An 11066-nucleotide genomic window follows, 5' to 3' on the forward strand; every position below is an offset into this window, starting at 1 on the left:
TGTTTTGATCAATCTGAGGGTAAACATTAAATCATAATATTAAGTCAAAAATATATATCTCATAATATTATTAAATCAAGACAATGTGATATTGGTGATTGTACTCATTAAGAACATAGTGTTGTGTTTTTGAACCTTTTACAAATAAAATGTCTTAACAGGAGCAGCAGGTGGACGAAAGAACCCACTTAACCCTGTGACCGAGACTGTAATGGATGTTGTTGGTCGTCAGACCGTTAACATTCATGGCATATTGCCAGCTGCGACAGGGTTCGACACTACATGGATGCAGTGTACAAGGTTGTTATCATGCTATATATTATTAGTACATGTTTTATTAGTATAACAAAAACAAATTAGCTATTCTCTGTATTCCATACTATGTATGTAAAGTTGAAGTTATTATAGTGATTTTATCAATGCTTATTTTCCATATTATATATATGAATGAAAAAAAGGTATTAACTTAACAACATATATTTTAATGTGATATGCTTATATATCAAAAAGTGCTGACTGAATAAATGTACTAAAGCACAATGTGTGGCACTGCAATTCACCAAACATTATCAGAAAATTGAAAAATTCTGCCAAGAAAGATTGAATAGTTAAAAATAAGTATTATCTTTATTATATGGTATTATATTTCAGTGTTGGGTCATCACCATCCAGTGTAAGCGTACTAACAAGTCAACCAACATCTGCTTTCCATATAAATCCGTAAGAATTACAACAGAAACCATTTCATTTTTGTTATACAATTACTACCGAGAAGCTCAACCCAAAAATCGTTATATAATCAATCCGTTCCTTGCAGTTTCACCATTTCACATAAATGACAGGAAACAACACACATTAAGTTTCATTTTTACCAAGACATGTGGCAAAAGAAGATCAAAATCATATATAAAAAAACTTGAAACATTGTAATGAGCGGCGATATGTAAACAAAGTTTTGAAACACTTGCATGCAATTTTATGAAGTACAAGTTTCAGATAAAAATGCATATACATGCTACATTTCAGACTGCCCCAAATAACAGATGTGAGCGAAGATGCAGTTATTCCACATAGTTCTGAAGCACAGACGTTTCCAGAATTCCAGCCAGTCTTAAATGTGGACACTATCTTTTCCCCAAATGACATTTCATGCTCCAATCAATGTTCACACTGTAAACTATGCTTTGAAGTGATCAACCTGAAAAAAAGAAAGTTGGAGTTAGAGGTGGCACTGCTGGAAAAAAATTTAAAGACAAATTAAACTTTTTAGATATTGACATGCATTATTTGCGTACCAGTATTTTTTTTCAACTGTTTAAGCGCAATACTTTACTGATATCTTGTTAATGTGACATTTTCAAGTTGATAATTACCAGGCATATTTTATAGTGTATTGTTATACCATCATATGTGTTGTATTCAATTTCATTTAACATCGTTTATGTATATGAGTCATAACTGTACTTACTAATTTAAATGACATTCTACAGTAATCAAAACTGCCCAAATCAAACTCTTGCATGATATCCAATGTTTAAATTAATTATGGATAAGAAAGTATTTAAAATGTAACTGTCTGTAGTGATGAAATGACTCATTCAGATATTTTGGTTGCAAATAGTTGTTGTATTGTCATTGGTAAAACTTATTCATTTAACATCACTTTCATGAACAAATAACAAAATGAAGTTTGTGAAACATTTGAAGGTATTAGCACAGAAAAAATGTAAAACTGTCAATGTTATATTTGCTTCCGCTTTTTGGTGCCATTGAATATGTATAACTGTTTCAAATGCCTAATGGTAAACATAGACTTGAACACATGACAGTATTGGTTTAACAAAATATGCCCGAGTCCCTTTAACAACTTGAATGGGGTTTAACAACATACGGAAATATGTAGTAGCAAAATAATCCCTGTATCGCAAACCGGGCATTTGGTCTTGTGGCCTTGGATCACCATTGTTGTTATTTCCATTGTCATCACCTTGGTTGTCAGCAAATGGAATCCCTCTTGCTTTACACAGGTTGTGCAACACAGCACATGCCATGACTACCCTATGATAAAAATGATTAAATATTTAAAACATAAGAAAATATTTTCTATGTATAATTTGAATTTGCATCTGACAGATTTAACCTTTAACACCATTCAGTTACTTCCCCCTGCTTTTTTCATGAACAAGCATCAAAATAAGACAGTCGGATAAAATATATATAATATATGAATCAAGTCTATGTCTATTATGAAATATTTTCAATTCCGAAAGCTTCTATTTATAACTGAATATTGGTGGTTTGATTGTAGTAAGATTTCCTTTTTTACAGATGATGTCATAGGATAATATATGATGTCATAACAACCATTTGCTTTGCATTGCATTACCCCATATCTAAATGCTTTTCAACAAGAAACATTGTCCATATATACATATGTACACGAGACTTTATTGTACACTTACTATAACTCAACTTTATAAAGATGATGTTTTAAGGAATCAAACCCCTACTTGGCCGATCACTCAAAACCTTGCTTAAATCAACATCATGATTAACAACATTGTTGTTAATCTTTAAACATGAACTGTTTGATAATGTGATAAAATTTCAAGTAATAAAAGATCTACAGATCATAACTGTTTCCACTAATCTTTCAGAGTGGTAACAATTTGAATGTTAACAGCCATGTTGTTAATCATGTTAACTTAAACTAAGTTCTGACAGATTGGCACAATATGTCAGTGTTTGATGCCTGATGACCCCTATCATTGTGGTGTCAATGTTCAATAGCATTGTCCATTATGTATTTGTTTTGTAATGTTTTAAAGTTGTTTGCTGGTTTCCATTTCTCTGGTGTGTTTGATGGTCGTTTGATGTTATTTATAAAATTCAGTTGTTCATTACATATTTGTTACCAGTAAGATTCCAATATCAAAACAACTATACTTAAATAAAGTCCGGTATAAACACAATCACATTTTAGCTTTAGATATACAAATCTAACAAAGTGTTTTTCATTTGTGATTGTTCGGATACCTTATTATACATTTCATGTAGAGAAAATAATCGTCAAACAGTTGTTTGAATCATAAGGGTGCTTCTTACTTGCAGGCTTTTTCTGGGGAAAGGAGTATGGAGCACACCAAATCTCCTCTTCAGCTGTCCAATGCCTTTCTCTATCCTGGATCTTGTTGTTTTGTGGCTTCTGCAAGGCATTTAAAAGTATAATGGAACTTTGTTATGTTAATAAGGAATGTCAGTATTAAGTAATGAATAAATTATAGAAATTGTTAATATTAACTATCTACAAAGCAATTTGTTGACAAAACATGTTTTATCAATGTCTGACATTCCCTTTCAAGGTGAAAACAGTTTAATCATTTTATACATTTCTACATGTACAGTTTAAGCTTTCATTCTGTGATGATATGGGACTTATAGTAAAGTGATATTTAGAGCCAGTGATTGTAACTAATTTTGAATATTACTTCAAAGAACTGTGATTGTTTATATGTTGATATTTAATTATACTGTAATCATATTATACAACTGTTTGCCATACTTATCTTTTAGCAAAATTAAAAAAGTAAATGTTCATATGTAAAATAAATACAATTAAACAATTACTGCATACCTGTTGTAAGCTTCTTGTGCTAAACCTTGGGGGTTCAGATATGGTGTAAGCAGCCATCGCTTACTATGATAGCCGCTATCACCCATTAGATGGAACTGTTTATGGCCTCCAAACCCATTATCCAAGAGCTGGGATAGGCCACTTTCTCGCAAAATTCTGGCATCATGAACAGATCCCGACCAGCGGGCTACAATGTCGATGATTTTGTCATCCCCATCCACAACCATCTGCACGTTTATGCTATGAAACTGTTTCCTGCTTACATACATATATTCGTCTTCTGACGGTGCCCTAATTCTTATGTGGGTGCCATCTATGAGGCCCATTACTTTTGGGAAGTTTGCAATTCCCTCAAAAATTGTAGCGTTCCTCCTCAGATCTGCTGCATCTGTGGGGAAGGAAATGAACTGTCGTACCAGCCTTGGATCTGACAAGACATTCAGCATTTCTCCCAATACTCTTGAAACAGTCGGTTGACTGACACCATGAATGTCGCAGTCATTCAGTTGGATTGGACCAGACGCAAGATACCTTAAGCTTATAAGTAGTTTGTGCCTTGCAGAGATGGCATGGTTTCGATACGCTTTTGGCGTTATTTGTCTTGATAATATGTTTTCCACATAATCGATCCCGTCACGATCAAGACGGTATCGATCAATGATTTCACAGTTTGTCAAATCATCCAGATTAGGTCTTAAATTCTCTTCATCTGTCAATGCAAGGGAAGAAAGTGATAAATGATTTTAGGACATGACTCATTGTAATATAGTACTACCAAACTGTATCACTTAGGATTACTAGTATAATATTTTAAATTTAGTAATACTACATTCAGTATGTCCATTCCAGTACATAATGTTATGAAAGTTCATGATGTATAGGTTACAGAAAGAATCATGTACGTGGTATAAAATGAAGATCAAATGAACTTGTAAATTTAAATGTAAAGAGAAGACCTGTAGACTTGCTGGTATCGAGAAAACAATCACAATGACACGAATCATTGCCTCCACAGACCACATTTACCACGCACACCATATCTGTTTCCTACATATACACCAAAAAGACTAAAACAATCTATAAGAAGCTGCCTGTATGTCTCAATACATTTACAGTTACATGAATCCTGTTCACAACAAACCTTTTTCTTAGTTTACAGATATTTAACATTCATAAAATACAAGACACAGATGTCACAGACTGCCATTCACACATATCAGTTGAAAACAGTATCCACTTTGCCTTTCAACAAAATATGCCAATTTTTTGCTTAACAATGGGCAATAACTCTCTGAATAACAAGAACAGAGTTATGGTCCCTGCAAACTGTATTCCATCTCAATAACATTTTCTGCACTTCTCATCACTATTTGTATAATAACAATGAAGTCAATTTCCTGTTATGCTCCAGACAAGAATTGAGAACATTAATAAACAAACGGCTACAACTCCTAAAATAATGCAGCCAGAGTAGTGGTAATGTGCCATGCATTTCGCCACAACAAGATATACTATGATGCTTGCGGTCAATATTTCGAAGCCTTTTTCAAGATATTCTAAAGACCTAAATTCGGTAAAAAAAAATGGCAATTACTCCAATAAAAACTACAGCCACATTTATAGTTTTTGTCCATGACACTTATGCCAATTGACATCTTTAATGTTTGAAGTTAATAAACACATTTTTCCCTTTTGTCAGCGAAATCAAGGATATATGAACAATGATCCTTTCTAGTATATTCCATATGGCAGACTGATTTGGGGTTTGAACCAAATACATTATCCTTTCAAAATAAACATTTATTTGTTTGCAAAGTTTGACCAATTGTCCATTGACTTGTACGTGAAATGCTGCCTTATTTTAGTTATATGTATATAGAATAGAAAAAAAACTTGCTTCTTTGCAAATTATATTATGTTCTTTATTTCAGCAATTTTCAACAGTTAATAAGAATTAATAATATTATGTTCCAAAAAAAATATGATGAAACATTTGTACAAGGAATAATAAGCAAGTCAACAGATATGAAAATATATGACTCAATGTTTCATCAAGGTCATGTATTTTCTGTCATTGTTCAAAGTTAATTATAAGTAGTATTCCATTGGCAAGTTCAATTCAGCAGATTAAACAGGACTGGCTGAGAGGTAGAGTTCTCTGACTCATCTAGGTGAAACTGAGAAGGTATATGCTGGCACTTGGTAAAATCTATAAGGAAGCTCCATGACGTTCCAGTGCAAGTCTTATACCATGACCATGTCCTTCTCCTTGCTTTTTGTAACTAATCAGTAGTGGTTCTAGTGTAGAGTTGTATCTGAAATAACACACATAAATTTAGATACTGAAAGAAAAATAATTGTGACCTAAATGCAATTGTTTCAATTAAAACTATGACATTCTTTGCACAATAAAAAATAACAAAAAGGTTTAAAGCTGCACTCTCACAGATTGAATTTTTTGGCAAGTTTTTTTTTTGTCTTGGAACAAACTAATTTTTGCGAAACTCCATGGAAATCTGTTAAAGATTGCTGACAAAATATTAGATTGCAGATTTATATATTTAAGTTAATCAAAATGATGTTTAATATGGATTTTTCTTAAATTGTTAGTAAAAGTATAAGCAATAAAACATTAATTTTTGAAAGGAAATATAAAAATCTATGATCTGATTTTTTGCCAGCAATCTTATATCATTGATGTGCAGGTATTTACGCAAAAATTGCTCTTTCCAAGACAAGAAATAAAAAAGTTGTAAAAATGGTAAATCTGTGAGAGTACAGCTTTAATATGTCCATACATGTATACATTACAATAAAGTAAACGATATTTTCCATGTGCTATGTATATGTTTTTTACTGTAAGTAACCACTATCCAATATATTAGTTCTATAATATCGTTTAATAATTACTCTTGTCTTTGATCTATATCTATCAAAGAAGAGGATCACGATTCTCACGTGCCGTTACTTTCGCGCCTATCGCACTTAGCGGTTAAGGTGATACATCAAATATCCGAGAAATTTGACATAACATACTCGGCGGTAAAATTAAAGATGTTTAGTACAATGGCAGTAATTATGTTATGCCGAAAAAGAATTTGAGAAGATATGGTAAGTATTAAATGTATCAGAAATGGCAATTGTCATTGCTATGTTTTTATTTTTTATGCTATGAACATGTAGTGTTGGATATACGTATAATTTGATATTTAAACGGATAATTAATTGTTTCTGTGTATTTGTTTTATTATATTTGGATATTTAAAAGGATCATTAATTATTTCTGTATATTTCCGCTGTATTTGTTCATAAAATGGGAACCTTTCCGTGTAGTGTATGCCTTGAGGCATGTGCACTTGACTCAATTTATTGTGATAATTGTAAGTTGTGGTGCCATCGTACATGTTGTTCAATGGGCAAGCTTGAGCTTAAGTCTTGGGACCAACGTCATCTCAAGTTTGCGTGTATAAAGTGTGCTTGTGTCGGGGATGAGTACAACTACACAGCAGCACTGAATCGGTAAGTGTAATATATAATAGTTATCTCCCCTCAGCGGAGAGGGCATGGATTTTAGGCTCCGTGATTTCTTTGGAATTAAATGTAAAATAAAGTGTTTTCTGGACTAAGCTTTGGATATATTAATTATCAGGATAACTTTCTTCATGCCACCTAAACAAAAACCTCAAAATAAAAACTCAAATAAGAAGAAAAAGCGAAAAGAAATATCACAATTGTTTGAGGATTCATGTAAACAGCGCACGAGTGACCACAGTGACCAGCCGAAAACTGGTTTTACTGGTTTTAGAAATCCGGATACAAAGACCTCGAATGAAAACACGGATACGGATTCAAAAACTAAACGTGTAAAGAACCATTTACACCAGCAATTTTTTCCTGAATATTTTGTCTATGACTCACCGACACTCCAGCGTTTGGTGGGCCGTACATGCAATCCCAACCGAGTTCTTTTACAACCCAGTTTAATCCGGTCAGTCAAGGTACTATGCAACCTGCTGCCCAAACACCACCTTGGGCTACTAGTATTATGGAAGATATTAAAGAAATAAAATCAAGTGTTTATCGACTTGAAAATGTGGAAAAGTTAGTGACCACCATGAACTTTAAACTGAACGACTTAGAAACCAGTTGATTCGATCGACAAACGAGTAGCGGATGTAGAAACTGCCTCCTCTTTCATAAGCGACAAGTTTGAAGAACATGCAAGCTCCATCCAGACAGCAAAAGATGACATTAAGCATCTTCAAACATCTTGTAAAACACTACATGATACTATCAACTCTCTAGAAATAGCCAATGAACATGCCAACGGAAAGATATTGGAAGCTGAATTTCGTAGCATGAAAGAAAACCTCATATTTTACGGCATCCCAGAAAATATAGCGCGTTCACAACAAGGTGTAGTAGAGGATGGAGCCCTACAGGAACCGGAAGTCCGATCCCATCAGCATATGGACAAAGAAAGTCTTAAATGCAGCCAGCTTGTAAAAAACGTCATCAAAGACGTCTTGACCATTGATACCTCTAACATTTTATTTGACCGGGCATACAGGTTGAGTAACATTGAAAGATCAAAGAAACTCCGCCCAATCAATGTCAAGTTCCACTATTACCATGACCGTGAACATGTCCGCCAGGCGGCGGCTGGCGCAAGGGAAGACCTGAAGAAGCGTGAACTTGGAATCGGGATTCAACTACCCAAGGAGTGGCGCGACGCACGGCAGAAACTCTACCCTATTCTTCACGCAGAAAAAAACAGAAAGGACACCGAGTACGATTTGTTGAAGACAAACTTTTCATTAATAACAGAGTGTACACCCCACCCCAAACAACTCCCCAATAAGGGGGTCAGGAAGAGCCTTTATATATTATCTCATGGAACATTAACTGACTATGTAGAAAACTAGCGGACCCGGACTTTGTGGATATTATAAAATCACATGATATTTGCATACTCACTGAAACTTGGTTATCACCTAAAAATAATTTTAATTCGAATATTCAAGGTTACTATGTTAATCGTTTATTTGGTAATAAGTCACCGAATACTAAAAAAGGTCGTTTTTCTGGTGGAATATCGGTTTACTATAAATCGGAACTAAGTGAGACAATTAGTTTTATAGAAAAACAACAAAGTGGAATAGTCTGGATAAAAAATTTGTAAGTCTGTTTTTCATTTTAATGTTGATGTTTATGTTTGTTGTATTTAAATTACACCGCATGATTCTTAAGTGTTAAAAAATAGTGATATTGATATGTTTGAAGAAATAGAAGTAGGTATAGAAAAATATAAATCGCAGGGAAGAATTTTAATAACTGGAGATTTTAATAGTAGGACCTCAAATGAATTGGATTATATTTCTTTGTCAGATTTCTCGATAATGACCTAGATTTAAAATCTAATATTTATAATAAACCTAGAAAAAACAAGGACCACGTGCAAGATACGAATGGCAAAAGACTTTTACAATTATGTAAATCAACAAATCTTTTAATCGCTAATGGTCGATTACATAAAGATTCTGATATTGGCGAATTTACATTTATCAACACTAATGGTTCAAGTTTGGTAGATTACTTAATATTGAATCAATCTGATTTCAAAATAGTCAAATTGTTTGAAATATTGATCCCTAATGAGTTGTCAGATCACTCACCGATCAATTTCCATCTCGTACGTAAACCGCCAATCGTATTAAATCATCAAAATAATAACTCCGTCCCCGAAATTACTATCAAATGGGATAATTCACGCGTCGATGTATTTCGGGACCAATTATTGGGTAAAAGGCCATTACTTGACCAGGTGACTGCTAATTTACATAATAGGTCCATTGATGAAACGGTTACGTCATATACCGTACTTATGCAAGAAAGTGCTCTCGATGTATTTGGAAAGCCAAAAAATGTTCATAAACAATCAAATCTGAGTACAAATAATATTAAAAAAAGTATGGTTTAATAAGGAGTGCCATGAGGCGCGCAAAGAATTTAATATATCTAGAAATAAGTTTGTACACAATCAGAATGATGAAAATAAAATGGAATTTCTGAATAAAAAAGGGACATATAATAATATCAAACGTAAACAAAAAAGGCAATTTATGCGCACTGAGGGCAACCGTATCAGTAAACTTGCAAAGAAAGATTTAAAATCATTCTGGAAAAATATTAAAAAGCAATATTAACAAAGGGATAGTGACCCAACTGGAGTGACACTAGATAATATGTATGATAATTTTGATACTTTATATGGGGTACATGTAGCCAATAATACTAATAATACGACGCCTACAAATACAACTATTTACGATGATGATTTAGATATTGAGTTTACAGAATCAGAAGTAAAGGACGCTGTATTTGCACAGAGTAATTCAAAAAGTCCCGGAAGTTATTTACTTATTGCCGAAATATTTAAAAACTCTTTTGACATAATTTCGCTATTTTTAGTAAGTTTCTATAATAAATTATTCAATGATGGTGTATTCCCCGGGAATTGGGCAGAAGGTATTATAATCCCAATATTTAAAGGCGGGGCTCATGAGGCTAAGAATTTTCGAGGTATTACGCTCAATAACATATTATCGAAAAATGTACTCAAAATTACTTGTAAATCGACTAATAAAATGGTCGGATAAAAATGATACACTTATTGACAACCAGTTCGGTTTCCAAAAAAATAAATCGACAATTGACTGCATATTTGTATTAAACGCCCTTATCACAAAATCTCTTGCGAATAAGAATAAATTATATGTTGCATTTTTAGACTAGGAGAAAATGTTTGACCGGATTGATAGGGTTTTATTATGGAGAAAACTCTTGTCTTCGAATATAAGTACAAAATTTGTAAAAAGCCTACAATCTATGTATTCTGTTGTCAAATCATACATAAGATACAGAAATGAAAGGTCTCCTCCAATTAATTCTAACATAGGCGTCAAACAAGGGGACCCGGCTAGTAGCATTTTGTGTCTCTTCTTTCTAAACGATATCTTAGAAAGTATAAATGGCAACTTAAATGGCATATTAGAAATTGATGACCTGAAAATATTCATGTTATTATTCGCTGATGACGCGGTAGTTTTTGCAAATGATCCTAAAACCTTACAATCAATGTTAGATGACATCGAAGATACTGTAACACGTGGGGTTTGCGTCTTAATGTTAGTAAAACAAAAGTTATGATTTTTGAAAATGGTCGCCATACGTTATATGACTTTTATTTATATAACTCTAAGATGTTGTTTCTTCATTTAAATATTTGGGTGTACATCTTTTTAAAAATGGAATCGCACTCAACAAAGAGTCGCCCAACATGCATCGTTTTCACTCCATAATTCATTCGTCGTTTACAATAATCTGGACCTTTCAGTAAGTTATAGGGTTGAATTGTTCGACTCGCTTGTTT

General features: G+C 33.2%; 1 pseudogene; it reads right to left on the reverse strand.

The window, feature by feature from the left end:
* Positions 1-1193: 1193 nt before the first annotated feature.
* LOC128210777 (putative nuclease HARBI1) lies at positions 1194-7886 on the reverse strand (annotated as a pseudogene).
* Positions 7887-11066: the final 3180 nt, after the last annotated feature.

Source organism: Mya arenaria, chromosome 12 (assembly GCF_026914265.1).
Source record: "Mya arenaria isolate MELC-2E11 chromosome 12, ASM2691426v1".
Lineage (NCBI taxonomy): Eukaryota > Metazoa > Mollusca > Bivalvia > Myida > Myidae > Mya > Mya arenaria.